This window comes from Eretmochelys imbricata, chromosome 1 (genome assembly GCF_965152235.1).
Source record: "Eretmochelys imbricata isolate rEreImb1 chromosome 1, rEreImb1.hap1, whole genome shotgun sequence".
Taxonomy (NCBI): domain Eukaryota; kingdom Metazoa; phylum Chordata; order Testudines; family Cheloniidae; genus Eretmochelys; species Eretmochelys imbricata.
Genome location: NC_135572.1, coordinates 339,842,614 through 339,860,059, shown reverse-complemented (window position 1 = coordinate 339,860,059; position 17,446 = coordinate 339,842,614). Strand labels below are relative to the sequence as shown.

At 43.2% G+C, this 17,446-nt stretch overlaps 1 protein-coding gene across 3 annotated transcripts in view; it reads left to right on the top strand.

Moving 5' to 3' along the window:
• The window catches only part of CACNA2D1 (calcium voltage-gated channel auxiliary subunit alpha2delta 1), a 668,904-nt gene that overhangs the window by 288,742 nt on the left and 362,716 nt on the right, over positions 1 to 17,446 (top strand). The window lies entirely within an intron of this gene.

Genomic DNA, 17,446 nt, shown 5'->3' with positions numbered 1-17,446 from the left:
TAACATCATCAGCTTGTGTAAATTAGCATAGCTCCAGTGATTTTTCAATAGTGTTAAATCAGCATACATCAGTTGAGGACTTGGCAGCATACACACTCATTAGTTTCTTTAATTGTGAATTTTGATGGCAGCTATTTAGGCTTGGATTATTCACGGTGCTCATTAGTAGTGGGTGAAATCCGGATGCTATTGAAGTCAATGGAATTTTTTGCCATCTGAGCACCTATGGAGTGCAGGTGAATTTATTTCACAACCTTCCTGCTCTATCATGCTGATCAATGGTGTTTACTTGTGCTCACCCATCTGTCTGTCTATGTGCATTGTTTTTTGTCTTATTGTTAGATTGTAAGCTGTTTGGGAACAGGGGCCATCTTTTTATTCTTGGTTTGTACAGGACCGAGCACAGTGGGGTGCTGGCCCATGCCTGGGGCTCCTAGGCTTTATTGTAATACAAATAAAATGCCTAATGATAGTTTAGGCGAGGAACCATAGGCAGAAAACATGTGGCAATTTTATGGCTATACTACGAAAAATATAATCAGATGGCCAGTTATCTTTCATGATCAAACTAAATTTTCCATACACAGAGGGAAGGCTATGCACATAGACTGTTATACAGGAGAAGGCCATCAGATCAGAAATTTTCACCTTTGGTCTCAATACTAAATTTCAAGTAGTCACCACAATTGCCTTCCCATTGTACTTTGTCTCCTATTGTTTCTTAACCAGTGCCACTGTGTTCCTCAGTGTGACAGTTGCCATCTTGGTTGATACTGAGGTCCTGCAGAGCTAAAAGCTGGAGATAGTTGAACTTGAACTAAAGAATGTAGGCTGGCTAGCTGGGGCTGTTACAGCCTTGATATCCTCTGTGGATATCAGGAGTACACTGTAATGTATGTTCATCAGTAGCTTACTGCTTCTGCTCTTGGCCTAACACTGGCACTATTAATCAAAATTTCTCTGGCACTATTAATCAAAAATTGTTAGGTGTTAAATGTAACTGAATAGGTGAAAAATGTAACTTCTGTTACGAATTCATTTGAAAATAATCAAATGAGTCCCTTTCATTAGTCTGAGCTATGTCTGAACTTTTTTCATGATTGCAATCCGTCCTTTGATCCCTGCTTTATATCCATAATTCCAGAAGGAAATGCCTAAACTGGGAGTTGAGGTTTATGGTTTAATGATTAGTGCATGCGTTACAATTCAAGTAGTTAAAGCTACAGTGATCACCATGAATAAAAGTAGCATTTACTCATAGCACAATGGCATATGAGTTATCATTATAACTGTTTCTTATTCCAAGTACAAATAAGCATGTGATGCCTCAGACACCTGTATGTGATAAGTATTGATAATGTTTGGCTTTTAGTTTTCAGTAGGATTGCCAACTTTCTAATCACACAAAATCAAACACCCTTGCCTTGCCCTCTTCCCTGCCCCTTCTCCCAGGCCCCGTCCCTGCTTACTCCATCCCCCTGCCCTCCATCGCTTGCTCTTCCCTACCCTCACTTGCTTTCACCGGGCTAGGGTGCGGGAGGGGGTGAGAGCTCCGGCTGGGGGTGCAGGCTCTGGGGTGGAGCTGGGGATGAGGGATTTGAGGTGCAGGAGGGGGCTCCGGGCTGGGGCTGAGCAGTTTGGGGTGTAAGAGGGGGCTCAGGGCTGGGACGGGGTATGTGGGGTGTGCACTCTGGGAGGCAGTTTGGGTGCAGAAGGGGTTCTGACCTTAGGCAGGGGGTTGGGTTGTGGGCTCCAGCTGGACGGCACTTACCTCAGGCGGCTCCTGGTCTGCAGCGCAGCAGGGCTAAGGCAGGCTCCCTGCCTACCCGGCTCCACATGGCTCCTGGAAGCGGCTAGCATGTCCAGCTCCTAGGCAGCAGGGCCAGGGGGCTGTGCGCACTGCCCACAGCTACAGGTGCCACTCCCACAGCTCCCATAGGCCATAGTTCCTGGCCAACGGAGCTCCGTAGACAGCACTTGGGGCGGGGGCAGTGCACGGAGCCCCCGTGGCCACCCTTGCACCAGGGAGCCTGCCTTAGCCCCACTGCACCGCTGACCAGACTTTTAGTGGCCTGATCAGTGGTGCTGACGGAGCCACCAGGATCCTTTCTCAACCGGGCGTTCCAGTCAAAAACCGGATGCCTGGCAACCCTAGTTGCCAACCACTGTACATAAACATTATGTAATTTGTTGGAATCTAAACAATATATAGTAACTAGGTCCAGAATCCTGCACAGAGGACTCTTATGCCCTCCTGGAGTCCAGCTGAAGTCAGTGCGATTCGAAGTGGGTGTAAGGGTCATCCCTCAAAGATCTCTTTTCAGATGGGGGCACCACTTGCTAAAATCAATTTTGAATTATGATGTGGTGCAGAATAGCTACACAGACCAAAGTTCTGAGTAGATGGGAAGGCCACATAACAAATATTCCAGTGTTTCCAGTGGGGTTCTGCTTCTTTGTCCTACTACACTATTCAACATTTTTATCAATGACCTGGAAGAACACATAAAATCATCACTGATAAAGGTTTGCAGATGACACACCAATTGAGGGAGTGGTAAATAATGAAGAGGACAGGTCCCTGGTTCAGAGTAAACTGGATCACCAGGTAAATTGGGCGCAAGCAAACAATATGTGTTTTAATATGGCTAAATGTAAATCTTTGTCTCTAGGAACAAAAAATGTAGGCCATACTTACAGGGATGTGGAACTGTATCCTGGGAAGCAGTGACTCTGAAAAAAGATTTTAGGGTCATGGTGAACATGAAGCTGAACATGAGCTTCCAGCGTGATGCTGTGGCCAAAAGAGCTAATGTGATCCTGGGATGCATAAATAGAGGAGTCTCGAGTAGGAGTAGAGAGGTTGATTTACCTCTATATTTGGTGCTGGTGCGACCACCGCTAGAATATTATGTCCAGTTCTGGTATCCATAGTTCAAGAAGGATGTTGATATATTAGAGATGGTTCAGAAAAGAGCCAAGTGAATGTTTCAAGGATTAGAATACATGCCTTATAGTGATAGAACCAAGGAGTTCATTTTTTTTAGCTTAACAAAGAGAAGGTTAAGGAGTGACTTAATTACAGTCTATAAGTACTACACAGGGAACAAATATTTAATAATTGGCTCCTAAATTTAACACAGAAAGGTATAACAGGATCCAAAGGTGGAAGCTGAAGCTAGAAAAATTCAGACTGGAAATAAGGCATACATTTTTAACTGTGATAGTAATTAACCATGGGAACAGTTTACTAAGGGTCATTGTGGATTCTCCATCACTGACAATTTTAATTCAAGATGGGAGGTTTTTCTAAAAGATCTGCTGTAGGAGGTATTTGGGGAAATTCTGTGATCTGTGTTATCATCTAGTCTGACCTCCTGTATCACAATGATCTTGGCCTTGGAATCTATGAATTATCTTCATAGCAGTTACCCACAGAAAATTCATGACAAATTTGGAATATGGGAAGAATGATCACTTAGGGCAGTGATACTCAGACCTCAGTGGTTCAGGAGCCAAATTAATGATCAAAATTACCCAAAAGAGCCACAGTAGTGTGAATTCATTGTTTCATTTACTATAGTACTATATATTCATATTTAAACAGTATGATGGGGGAAATATGTAGTTTTATATTTATATATATGTGTATATATATAATTATTCTCACAGCAGAATGACTGACCAAGTATTATTTCATCAACTACAATTAGTTAATAACATAGTAAAACATCCTGATTGGGTTAATAATTAAATCACAGAGTTTTAATATTGTGTGCTGCAAAAAGCCACAGGAGATACGTTAAAGAGCCATTTGCCGCTCGAGAGCCTCAGTCTGAGTATCACTGATTTAGGATCATTTAACCACATTTACTTACAATGAGTGCTCTATAAATAGTCCTGTTTACTAGAATTGATTACTACAGAGTTAGGTACCATACATGAGTAAGGGTAGCAGAATCTAGTTCTATGTGAGTGGTTTAATTAAGTTCAGCTTAATAAAGAGAAAGTAGCAGCATTATGAACAAATAAATAATTCTTCTAGCTTGCAATGCATCATCAGATTTTATTAAAACATTTTTAAAATAGCATTCTCTTAATATTCTTGCATTATTGCTTCTTTTTGCCAGGAACTGCATACCTCACCCCTATCCCAACCCATTTCTTTCCCTGTGTGGTATGGTGTGGTGTTTATAATTAAAGGAAACTAATATTTGTGTAAAAAGAAAAGGAGTACTTGTGGCACCTTAGAGATTAACCAATTTATTTGCGCATAAGCTTTTGTGAAGTGAGCTGTAGCTCACAAAAGCTTATGCTCAAATAAATTGGTTAGTCTCTAAGGTGCCACAAGTACTCCTTTTCTTTTTGCGAATACAGACTAACATGGCTGTTACTCTGAAACCTAATATTTGTGTGACAGTATATGTTCTTTTATTTATATATATAAGCTGCACATACTGTACAGTGATGTCTTCTGTATTATTCATACATAACAGGATGGAGTATTTGAATTAAATCTCCAAAGCAGCATTTGAAGTTCATTCTATATTTCTAAATTGTTCGAAGCCAGCTGTGATGCTGCTGCATTCTCCCTGGGCACATCTCTTTTTAAATGACCTAAAAAAAATATTCCATGGAATTCAGCGTTTTAGAAAGCTTTTGTCAGACTATTGAGGTCTAATAGCTCTCGGATTACACATTTTTTAATGGCTTAATGTACCAAGGGGTAGTCAAATATTATTTCAAGATGAAATACTTGAGGGGAGGAGGTGGGAAGCATAAGAAGATTGATTTCATTCTACTGAATATAATTGTAATAGAGCCATGAACTGACAGAGGTCTGTGCTGGCTAGGGGGAGATAAAGATATGACAGACAAGAAAAGGGAACGTTGGAAGATGAATGGGCCTTTTAGGGAGTTGCTCTTTCAACGGATCAGATAAAGCTTCTTCTGGTCTTGTTCCTGCAGACTATGGTACATCAAAGGCTTTTCTGGGACATGGGGACTAGACCTTTAAAACAGGCAGTTCTTATATTGACAGTTAGTACGATTTATGTGGGTTTTTGTAACCCCTTTAAAAGTTACAGAAAAGTTGAAATAAACATAAACCTTGGATCCGTTTGCATTTTCTTAGTCTTCCACAATGGATATTTTACTTTAAGGGTAGCAGCTCTGTTGGAAAGATTAAAAGAAATGTAACAATAAGCAACATTATTTTTCAGTGTGTGGATGAGAATACCTGCTTGTGAGCAGAGACAGTGTTTCAAAGGCTAGTTGTTTTCATATTAATAATCGTCGCCTCATTGAATTGAAGGTTATTGAAGGTAATGCATAGTTGAACAGCACATATCAAGAAAACAATGGACAGCAGATCTGATTCTTTAAAAAATAACAAATAAAAATAATTGTAGGTAAGAGCACTGGCAAGTATTAGCCCAATTATTTCTCCTTGTAAAACAGTAGATTTTTCCCCATCATCTATGGGGACCTAAAATAATGTCTAAATGCTGGCCTTAATAATGTTCTTTATATCACGGTATATGTACTCAAAAGGATAATAACAATACTACTTAGTGTTTCTGTAGCTCCATTCAGTCATGGTTCTCCAAACACTTTATAAACTTTCTTCTTCACAACACCTTTATAGATGGGTAAACTGAGGCACATAGAGATGTAAACGATCAAAATGAATTTGCAAAAAAAAAGTTTGTTTAGGGACCTTTCTCTCTTCTTTTTAAACTTTAAAATATCAGCTCTTGGTGTCCCAGTTTTTGCTGGAGAATCCTGTGGGGATCTGCAGTAGGTTAATAGCATCATAGTAGGTTCAAAGCTAAACTTTAGCTTACTGAGTCCTCCTCTGATAGGGGTGGCAGTGTTGAGCCTTTTTTCAAGTTTCAGCCTATTGTTGCATCACTGTCCAACTCATGGTCTCCAGAGAATATTCCCAGGAAAGAATGAAGGCAAGACCTGAGATTTCTGTGATTAAAAAGCAGAAATTATTTGGTGGTGAGGGTGAGAAAAGTTGAGATTATCTTTGTACATCACCAAGGAATGAGAAAGGGCACAAACAACTCCTAATTTGCTGCACAGTCCATCTGTGTATGACCCTGGCTTCTAATTATACTTTTCACAGAGCATTCCCTTTCTAGACTACATGCTCCTACAACAATAGCGGTAGAGTGTCTTCCCTGTTTGGAACAATAGGCACAGCAGCTGTGCATGAGAACATCTTAACTTTACAAAATACGGAGTCAAATATTAATTGTGCTTTTAAAAAATACTGTTCTAGACGTTCTTCCGTTGCTTTTTGTCCAAAGAGATCCAACTTTACAAAGAAGGGTAAGTGACTTGTTCGTGATCACACTTGTAAGTTAGTTGCAAAACCTTAGATCCTTGCAGTTCTGCTTGACTATCCCTACACTAACCATTAAAAATGGCACCTTGTATGACAATAGTTGGGACTAGAACCATCGTCATCATGTTCCCAGTATGCCTCTGGCGTTTAGGGCAGAAGTGAAGCACCTCCACTCCTGTCTGTTTCTGGCAAGATTTTCAGTGGTTCCCCAGCTGTGCCCCAGGTTTTTCAGCTCAGCTTCCACAGTTCTTCAACATGTTGTTTTTGGGTGTCCTCATTTTTTCTCGCCTTCCGGTGTCCATCTTAGTGCTATTCTGGTGGTGGAATCAGTTTCTACCCGAAGCACATGGCCAATCCGTCTCCAGTGTCTCCTGGTAATGATGGTGCTCAGATCTTTTTGGCAGTACTGTGTGAATAGGTCTTGGTTTGAGATTGTTCTGGACCAAAAGATACGGCAGACTTTTCTGAGGCAGGTTGTATGGAATGAAGACAGTTTGGCCACATCAGACTTTCTCATTCCCCAGCATTCTGCACTATAAAGTAGAGTTGAATGTACGCGGCTCTGATAAATCTTGAGTTTGGTTTAGGTGTTGTATTTTGATGATTTCCAGACTGTATTTAAGCTCCTGACGTTGTTCCTGGCTTTATGGATTCTGTTCTGGATGTGCTGGCTTGTTCCACCATCATGGCTGATAGTGCTGCCCAAGTATATGAATTTTTCTACATTGATGAGAACATGATCCTCTATCTGTACTAGTGATGGTGAGGCAATATTAAAGGTCATGATAGCTGTCTTATTGAGATTGATTTTCTGTCCTATTTGCTGGCTGAATGTGTTGAGTGGAGTTGGTTTTCTTTTATATGGTGTTGAGTATATGATAGGAGAGTGAGATCATCTGTGAACTCCAGGTCTTCAAGGGATGAGAAGGGTGTCCATTTAATGCCTCTTGACATGTCTTTTGTTGAATGCCTCATTATCCAGTTGGTGGCAATGTTGCAGATATGACACACCCCTGATGTACTACTGTTTTGACTTCAAAACTGAGCTCACTGTGATCAACACTGCATGTAAAGTTGGAATAGAAGCTTTTGATGATGTTGATTACACAGAGAGGGATTCCATATGCCCACAGAATGCACCATAGGCTGGTCCTGTGAATGCTATCAAAAGCCTTCTCAAAGTCTATGAAGTTTATATAGAGTTTCCATTGCCATTCTAAGCACTGTTCTATTATGTTTCATAGCGTGAAGATCTGGTCTGTGGATCCATGCCCTTTCTGAAAACCGGCTTGCTCTTTTCTAAGAACGCTATCAACTGCCTCAGATATGTGCTGGACTATGATCTTACACGATACCTTGCTTGGCACAGATAAAAGTGTGATACCACACCAGTTATTACAATCACTGAGAATTCCTTTCTTTGGTATCTTCACTATTACCCCATTGGTCCACTCATCTGGCAATTTTTCCCTTTCCCAAACTGATGCAAATAGAGGGGCCAGGATAAATGCTGCTAACTCAGGATTTACTTTGAACAATTCTGCATTCAAGTTATCCTTGCCAGGATTTTTCCCATTTTTTAAGGATTTGATGGCTTGAATGATCTCTTCCTTAGTTGGGGTGTCAAGGGTGTGCTTAGTTGGGGTGGTTGATATCAAGATCTTCTTCTGACTCCTAGATGTTTGCTTCCTCTTTAGGTGGTTTCCTGTTCAGGAATTCTTTGAAATGCTCTGTCCAGGGCATTTCATGTTCTTTTTCTGTTGTCAGTATGTGGCTTTGTTTGTCCCTGATGAGTGTTTGTTGTTGTCTGCCATTTACCACTGATAAGCCACGTCATTTTGTAAACAGTTCCTTGTTCACCACGAGCAGCTGTGTCCTTTACTTATGTTGCCAGATTAGCAGTATAATGTTGTTTGTCTGCTCTCACAAGGCATTTGACCTTCCGGTGTGCCTTGCTCTAGTGCTTGTGATATTTGTCCTTTAGCTTATGGGATTTTGTGTCTAAAACTTTTTTCTTCAGGGCTCATCTGGTTTCTATGGCGTTCCAAGTGCTGGATGTAATCCACTCCTTCCTTCTCTTCTGCCTCTAGCCTAGACAGGCTTCACTGCTCAGTTTATAGATTGCTGTTACTTTGTCCCACATCTTGTTGATCTCCTCATCTGCATTCCCCTCCTTTTCACCAAGGTCTGCAAGTGTCGGAAACTGTTCTTTAACTGCAGAACAAAAGCTTTTTGTATTTCAGGGGACTTTAGTTTGTCAATGTTGTGATATCTATGTTCCTTGTTTGGTGGACCCCCACTTCTCAGTTTTAGATTGATGGAGGCTGTCACAAGGTGATGGTCGCTGCCAACATCTGCTCCTCTTTTCACTTTCACATCTGTCAGCGAGTGTCACCGTTTGCCATTGATCATTGTTTGGTCAATCTGCTTCTTATCTCTGCCATTTGGAGAACATTATGTCAGCTTGTCAATTTCATGATGTTGAAATAGGGTTCAGCCAATGACTAGGTCGTTCATATTGCAGAGATCAACAAGGCTCCCTTCATTTTCAATCATGGTGCCACACCCATGTCTTCCCATTGCTCTGTAATTGTTTGTGTTGTCCTTACCGACCTTGGCATTCAGGTCTCCCATGTGACTTTTGGCAAGTAGCTTCAACCTAAGTTTTCTAAAGGGGCCGTGAGTTTGCATGCCCAGCTTTGCACAACTAGGGCCTGATTTCCAGAGGTGTTGAACATTTGCAATTGGAGATGTGGGAACATCTTAGAAAATTGGGCCCCAGCTGTCTAATATTAGGCAGCTGGGATTAAATGCCACTTTTGTAAATGTGGGGCTTTACCTCTCTGTGGCTCAGTTTCTCAAAATTCAAAATGTAGGTGTAAAGGTGGGTAGACATTTTTAAGGTGTTTTGAGATCTACATTTATAAAATGCTACAGAAGTGCTAAGTAGCTTTATTATTTAGGGTTGATTGTTTTTATTTGGAATACACACACAAATATGGATGGTTATCCAAACTACTTGAAACTCATGGCTGCAAAGCTGGGCTTGGAAATTCAAGAGAACAGGAGCTTTTATGATTTTGCGTTATTAATTCGTCCACTCAATAGAAATACTGGATGTGAGAATTAACTTTCTTACTGGCTTTGGGCAGTTCCACTGTGAAGTACAGTTGAGCACAAAAAATGAACAACTTGTTAAATAAGAGTCTCTACAGATTTCAAAGAGAGGTTCATGTCTGGTTGCTCCTTTCCTTCTCTGAAATCCTTAGCAGGGGCAATGCAAACAGATGTTCCTCCATTGTAACCCATTTACCAGTTTGGGTTCCTCTTGTCTCTCTATAAACAAGAAGCAGATCAGAGCTGTCCTTCAAGGATATATTGAGGCATGTGTAAGGAGCCCAATACAAATAAATATCTGTGTTGTATAGTTTTGTGCAGTGATGTCACACTATGTCCCGCTTTGCAATATTATTATGAAACATGGCTTAACCAGCTATCGCTCATTAGAGCACATCCTCTACAATTTGTTGCAGAACTGGCTGTATCAAGTAAAGAAATGGGGATTTATAAATCCCCATCCCATTGCATTATGCCAGTGCATTATCACACTGAGGTATTTGAGGTAATGAATTAATCTAATGAGTTGTATGGGGGCAGGCCATGCTTTGTCCCAGCATAATGCATCATGTTATAATGGAATTGTTTTTGTTTTGCAAACATGGAAGTTGGCCAGTTGGAAGGTAATTGTGGGTGGAAATGCTGATAAGACATCAGTAATTTCCTATTAGCTATGAATAGTTTGAATTGCCTAACACAGTAGAGTGGGCACAGCTCTTCTTTGGCAGTGGAACAGGCTAGGCTCTGACATTGTTTATAGGATGATTGCAAGTAAATAATAATAATGAGATAAAATGAATGCAGTGCTTGTGAAGCGTGCCAGCCTGCCAGTCCTGGAGTTTGACTTCCTTTCTCCTCAGTGCTAGTCCAACACTGACAGCACCAATGGAAGCGTCTTATTAGGACATAGTTACACTTGCGGATGTAGAGCGCTTTGAGTTAAACCCGCCTTCGTAGAGCGCAGTAGGGAAAGCGCTGCAGTCTGTCCACAGTGACAGCTGCAAGCGCACTGGCGTGGCCACATTTGCGGCACTTGCAGCAGCATTGGGAGTGGTGCATTATGGGCAGCTATCCCACAGAGCACCTCTTCCCATTCTGGCGCTGTGGCTTGTGGGAAGGGGCGGGAGGTGCGGGGCATTCTGGGTCCTGTCCCAACGCCCCTTGATGCATCAGTTCGCATCCCAGCGATCCCTGTGCTTCCGTCCACATTTGGCGCCATCTTTCAACTTTTTTTCTACTGCGCGCTCTGTCTTCCCTCTCGGTCTGCGGGAATGGAGCCCGAACAGCTGAGGAGTATGCTGACGAGTCTCACCAGCACGTCACGTTTGGCAGTCGAGTTATTCCTTATGATCCAAAGTGACAGTGAGGGCTCCGACGATATTGACTCGAGTAACGCATATGATACGAATTTGCTTGTGGCATTCACGGGCATGCTCGCCACCGTGGAACACGGCTTTTGGGCTCGGGAAACAAGCACTGAGTGGTGGGATCACATCGTCATGCAAGTCTGGGATGATGAGCAGTGGCTGCAGAACTTTCGGATGAGAAAAGTCACTTCCATGGGACTGTGTGATGAGCTCGCCCGCACCCTGTGGCACAAGGACACGAGATTGAGAGCTGCCCTGACAGTGGAGAAGCAGATGGCTCTTGCAATCTGGAAGCTGGCAACTCCAGACAGCTAACAATCGGTCGCTAACCGGTTTGGAGTGGGAAAGTCGACCGTTGGAATTGTGTTGATGCAAGTTTGCAGGGCCATTAATCACATCCTGCTCAGAAGAACCATGAATCTGGATAATGTCCATGACATTGTGGATGGCTTTACACAAATGGGTTTCCCTAACTGCAGAGGGGCGATAGATGGAATGCATATTCCAATTCTGGCACCAGCCCACCTAGCCTCGGAGTATGTTAATCGGAAGGGATATTTCTCTACAGTGGATCACCGTGAGCGTTTCATTGACATTAACACAGGCTGTCCTGGAAAGGTGCAAGACGCATGCGTCTTTTGGAACACTTTCCTGTTCAGGAAGCTGCAAGCAGGGACTTTTTTCCCAGACCAGAAGATCACCTTAGGGGAAGTCAAAATGCCCATTGTGATCCTTGGAGACCCTGCTTATCTTTTAATGCCATGTCTCATGAAACCCTACACAGGGACCATTGACAGCAGCAAGGAGCGGTTCAACAACAGGCTGAGCTGGTGCAGAATGACTGTGGAGTGTGTTTTTGGCTGTTTCAAGGGCCGCTGGCGCTCTCTGTATGGGAAGCTGGGCCTGGCTGATGACAGCATCCCCACAGTTATATCTGCGTGCTGTACCCTCCATAACATGTGTGAAGCAAAGGATGAATGATTCACTCAGGCATGGAACTCGGAGGTTCAACACCTGGAGGCTGAATTTGAACAGCCAGAGAGAAGGGCTATTAGAGGGGCCCTGCTCAGGGCTGCATGGGTTAGGGATGCCTTGAGGGAGCAATTTGAGGCTGAAAGCCACCAGTAATGTCTGGTGCCCTGCACGGGAGTGAAGTGCAGTGATTCCAATGTTAGTAGGATTCTGTGTTTGCTACGCTGACTTGCGGTGCCTGTTGCTTTCCTGGGCTAAGGTATCTTTTACTTTATGCAATAATACAGAATGTTTTCAAAGCCAAAAAATCCATTTATTGAAAAGAACATTCATTTATTGAAAAGAAACACAACTGCTTGGGAAACAGAAAGGGCAAGGAGGTGGGGTGGGGAACAGTATAATCACAGATTTGCATATGTCCTGTTATCATACTCAACCTTCCTCTCTGGAGTGCTGTGCAATGAGTGCTGCACTTCAGGATGGCTATACTGCATGGTGATGAGGGTTGAGTGCAGATGGTAAGGGTCGTAGTCTTCAGGGCTGGGTGGTGACACTACAGATTTTGGAGGCAGCTGGTGGCAGTAAGAACCTGAATGTTGGGGAAAGTGGGTTGGAGGTGACATGGGGGCACAAGGGAAAGAGTTTTGGGACAATGGCTGCAGGGGTGGTCGGGCACGGTAGTGCTCCACCTGTATGGCTACGAGTTCCTGGATTGAGTCCGCTTGACGCTCCATTATGTTTATCAGCTGATGCATGCTTTGCTGCCGGAGCACTGCATTCTTGTGCCGGCGCTCCTCGTTCTGCTGGTGGATCCTCCTTTCACTGTCCTGCCACTCCTGCACTTTTTGATTTTCATGACTTGAATGCTGCATTACTTCATGCAACATGTCTTCCTTGCTTCTACGTGGCCTCTTTCTGATTCTTTGGAGTCTTTCAGCCAGTGATAACACGGACGGCTGAGATCTCAAGGTTGCATCTGTAAAGGCAAAATGAAACACTTAACAGAGGCAGCATTGTTCACACCAGACAGAGCAATGATTCTCCCATTCTTAAAGGCAAGCACAGTCTACACAAGAGCGTAATTTGCCCAACCCAAAGCGAGCGCACATAACCCATGGGAGCCCCAAAATGGTGAGTAAGCACAGGGTCAAGCATGACTGATTGTTTCACGGCTATACTGTCCTCTGAGTTTCTGTGCCTTGGGGAGAGCCAACAGCAGCAGGGGACTCCTATACTGAACACTGTCCCCACATTTTCCACAGGAGTTTGTTCTGGAAGATATCTCGCTGCTGAGGGTGACCTGGGAAACAAGGGAGGGTCTTCTACTGCAATGTGGCTTCCGCCCCAGCCCATATGCAGCTTGCCTGTGTGCAGCAAGGGTCCCCCCACCCCTCACTGCACAGTGTCGCAGACAAGTTAGCCTTGACAAGGATCACAGTGCTCTCCCGAGAAACCTGTGCAAGTGGATTGCCTAAATTCTGGATGAGACCTTTGAAGAGATCACTGAGGCCGATTACCATGATGTGAGAAAGCACATCAACGCCCTATTCTGCATCTAGGCATGCATGCAACCCTAACCTTCCTAGCCCCAAGAGCCTGCACAGTATAGCTTCCTTCCCAAAATAAAAGCCACTTACCGGGAACCTCCTCTGGTGTTTGTCCTTCCCCAAGCACTGGCCGCCGCAACTGGCTACCTTACTCCTGGCTTGAGAACAGCTCCTGGCTGCATGCATCTAGGGATTCCGGGGTGTCTTCCTCCGCCTCAGCACCCTCGCTCCCGCTTTGCTCCTCCGCCTCCTGCCTTGTTACACTGGGCTCTGAAGTGTCCATGGTGGTCCTCGGAATGGAGGTGGGGTCGCCCCCAAGTATTGTGTCCAGCTCTTTGTAGAAATGGCAGGTCTCAGAGGCAGCACCGGAGCAGCAGTTTGCCTCACAGGCTTTGTGGTAGGCATTCTGCAGCTCCTTCACTTTAATCCTGTACTGCAGTGTGTCCCAGTCATGGTCCCTTTCCATCATGTCCCTTGATTTCTGCACAAAGGTATTGTAATTCCTACGGCTGGAGCACAGCTGGGACTGGACAGCTTCCTCCCCGAAATACTGATGACGTCCAGCACCTCGCCATTGCTCCATACTGGGGAACGCCTGGTACATGGAGGCATGGTCACCTGGAAAGATTCACTGAGAGCACTCCACGCCTGGCTGAGCAAACAGGAAGGGGATTGTCAAAATTCCCAGAGAATTTAAAGGGCTGGTCTGACGGTTGGTCACCTGACGGCAGGGCAGTAGAGTTCAAAATGATGACCAAAGTGGCTAGAACAGGCATTATGGGACACTTCTGGAGGCCGATTAGAGTGTACTAACAGACTGGGCATCCACACTGGCATCACGGTGCCCCAGCAGGGGCACACCAAATGTTATTCCACTTGCCGAGGTAGAGTACCAGGAGCGCTCTAGCCACGGAGTCAGAGCTCTCTGCGTGCCTTGCCAGTGTGGACAGGTAGTGAGCTAGTGCGCCCGGGGCTCCTTTAATGTGCTCTAACTCATATGTGCAGCCAAGCCCTTAGCCTCCCACCAACCGCTGTGGCCAAACTCGTTTCTAAAGGCACCACCAGCAGGATGGTGATCATTCAGGTCTCAGCCTCTTGGCTGAGACTGCAAACAAAAGCGACGATTTACATATTATAAAACTATTGTTGTTATCGGTCAACTGGCAATAAAATGGACACTACCAATTCATTTCACATAAGATTTGATCCAAAGCCTATTGTAGTCAATGGGGATCTTTCTATTGACTTTAACTGACTTTGGATCTGTCCCATAGTGACCAAGATGTCATCAGAGGGTAATTAATTTTATTCACTATTGATTTTAACTAGATTCAAATAGATTACTAAAATCAGAGAGGTTTAGAATCCTGTTATCAATCCCCTGAGCCATCTAGCCCCATTTCTTCCCTCTAACAACATATCTCTAATAACATACCTCCTTTACACTGTTTTGCCTGAGTTGGATATTAAAATGAAGGATAGGTCTTTGAATTACCTTTTCCTTGTAACAAAGGCCTGTTAGAAAGGTGTGTTCTGTGCAATAAACATACGGAAATGTGTTTGTTGATATCCTTGTGTGCTTCCTTTGCTGTTTCCCTGACATCTGACTTTCATTACAAAGTCTGAAGATGAATTTAAAGAGAGGGTGCTAAAGCAGTTCGTAGTGGGAGTTCTCCACAGATTGTGCGAGGAATTTCATGAGACATATATATCTATATCTCTGTCTCACCCTCACCCCAACCCCAAACAAATACACACAAAAAACCCAAACCAAAGTTACATTAAAAGAACGCTATTAAGGCTGCAAAGTCGAGTCCTCAAAACGTAGGAAATGTCAGTAGGTACCTGTGCATTCCAATCAGGAAGCTTACTACTCCCTGCTGCCTGGACACCAGCATGGGGAGATTGAGAGCACCGGAAAGAAAATCTCGCTGCTTTTAGTTCTGGTGCCAGCCTGTCCCCACCCAGCTTGTAGCAGCCTAGAGCTGTAATTGCAGATAATTTCCTGCTTAGCCCTGGCCTGGAGCATGCTGGGTGCAGATGGAATCATCAGAATGTATTAGCCGCACAGCTCTAGCCAGTCTTTATTGAGCATGTGTGAACTGTTTCTCCACACTGCCCCCCCCCTTCCCTCCTAGAGGCTTGTAACTTGGCCATATATTGACAGATTTTCATAGGGTTGGGAAAAGGCCACTCTTCTGTCAGATTTCTGAGCGTGGGAACATTAGAGCTTTTCAAAGCAAAGGTCACTAGAATTTTTTAATATGGGCAAAACTAGTTATGCTTATTCTTGGAAATGGCTTTAGCATTTTGGGTGACATATTCTTTAAAAGAAAATATCTGCCTGAGACAGGAACCTGGGCATGGAAACTTTTAGCCCAAACAGTTAAAATCTGGCTGTTAAATGGCTGTTTAGATGATAAACAACTGAAACCGTGGCCTTATAGTGGGATGTGTCTGGCAACATTAATAGGTGGTGCTATTAGCCCCACCTATAATGTGAGGTAAGTATTTAGGTGGTAAAATTTATGCAGACACATATGCTCGCCAACACATTATTTCCAGGATCTAATAAATCTTAGTGATTGGGTAACATAATGGCAGATTAAATTGATGGTGATAAGTGCAAGGGAATGCATGTTAGGGAAAGAAACTTTTTCAGAAACACTGATTATGAATTAGCTAGAACCTCTCAAGAAAAAGTTGTAGTAGTTATGGTCAGCATGTGCTCAGGGCAGTCTATCTAGTGATTACCATGTGTGGGTGAGCAAAAGGAACAGCAGAAAATATAATGGCATTTTTAAAATATATGGCGTGCTTTTATTCAATTGAGTATTAATTTTGTAGTTACTCATCTCAGAGTGAAAAGAAAAGGAGTACTTGTGGCACCTTAGAGACTAACGAATTTATTTGAGCATGAGCTTTCGTGAGCTACAGCTCACTTCATCAGATGCATACCGTGGAAACTGCAGCAGACTCTATATATACACAGAGAATATGAAACAATACCTCCTCCCACCCCACTGTCCTGCTGGTAATAGCTTATCTAAAAGCCATTTCCAGCACAAATCCAACCAGGTTGGATTTGTGCTGGAAATGGCTTTTAGATAAGCTATTACCAGCAGGACAGTGGGGTGGGAGGAGGTATTGTTTCATATTCTCTGTGTATATATAGAGTCTGCTGCAGTTTCCACGGTATGCATCTGATGAAGTGAGCTGTAGCTCACGAAAGCTCATGCTCAAATAAATTCGTTAGTCTCTAAGGTGCCACAAGTACTCCTTTTCTTTTTGCGAATACAGACTAACACGGCTGTTACTCTGAAACCTGTCATCTCAGAGTATAGCCGAAAAAAGGGAAATGTCTAGAGAGGGGAACCAGAAAAGGCTTGGGAATTATGTATGAGGAGGTTTTTAAAATGAAAAATAAATGAAAAGGATTATAATGTTTTGACACAAGAAGAATCAGAAGGGACAGACATTCTTCCTTCACCATGACCCTTACTGCATAATGAAATTGAAAGGCAACACATTTAAATAAATACATTAAATATATATAAAGAGAGTGTATATCCACCTATAGAAATATCACTTAGTAAGGAGAAGAAAGAAGTAAATAACTTAATGAGATAAAAAAATAATATATTTACATGTATGAGGAAAAAACAGTTACAACTACAGTGTCTCGGTTAAAAAGTAACACGGGATGTCAATCTTCATGCTACAGAGAATGATCTGCCCCAGTGGTCATACATTGATTACATTGGCTAAGGTCATTATGTTTGTATAAATAGTTTATTGTCCTAGCCTGCTGATTTATCAGGGACTGGTTACGGCCACAGGGAGGACAACAAACGAGATAGGGTCAGAGGCTTGCTCTAGTACTGTGGCTCCCGTGTTGTGTTTCCTGATGGATTTGATTAGGAATTCAGCTTTACCCGTTAGGTAAATATATGTGAGTTGAGCACCAAAGAGAGATGGGGTTGATGAGAGCTTTACCACCAGTGTTGGATTTCTGAAATTTTGGGTGAAAGAATTCTTTGATTTAGAAAGGGGCAATTCACATGCAAATTACTTTACAGTGAATATGC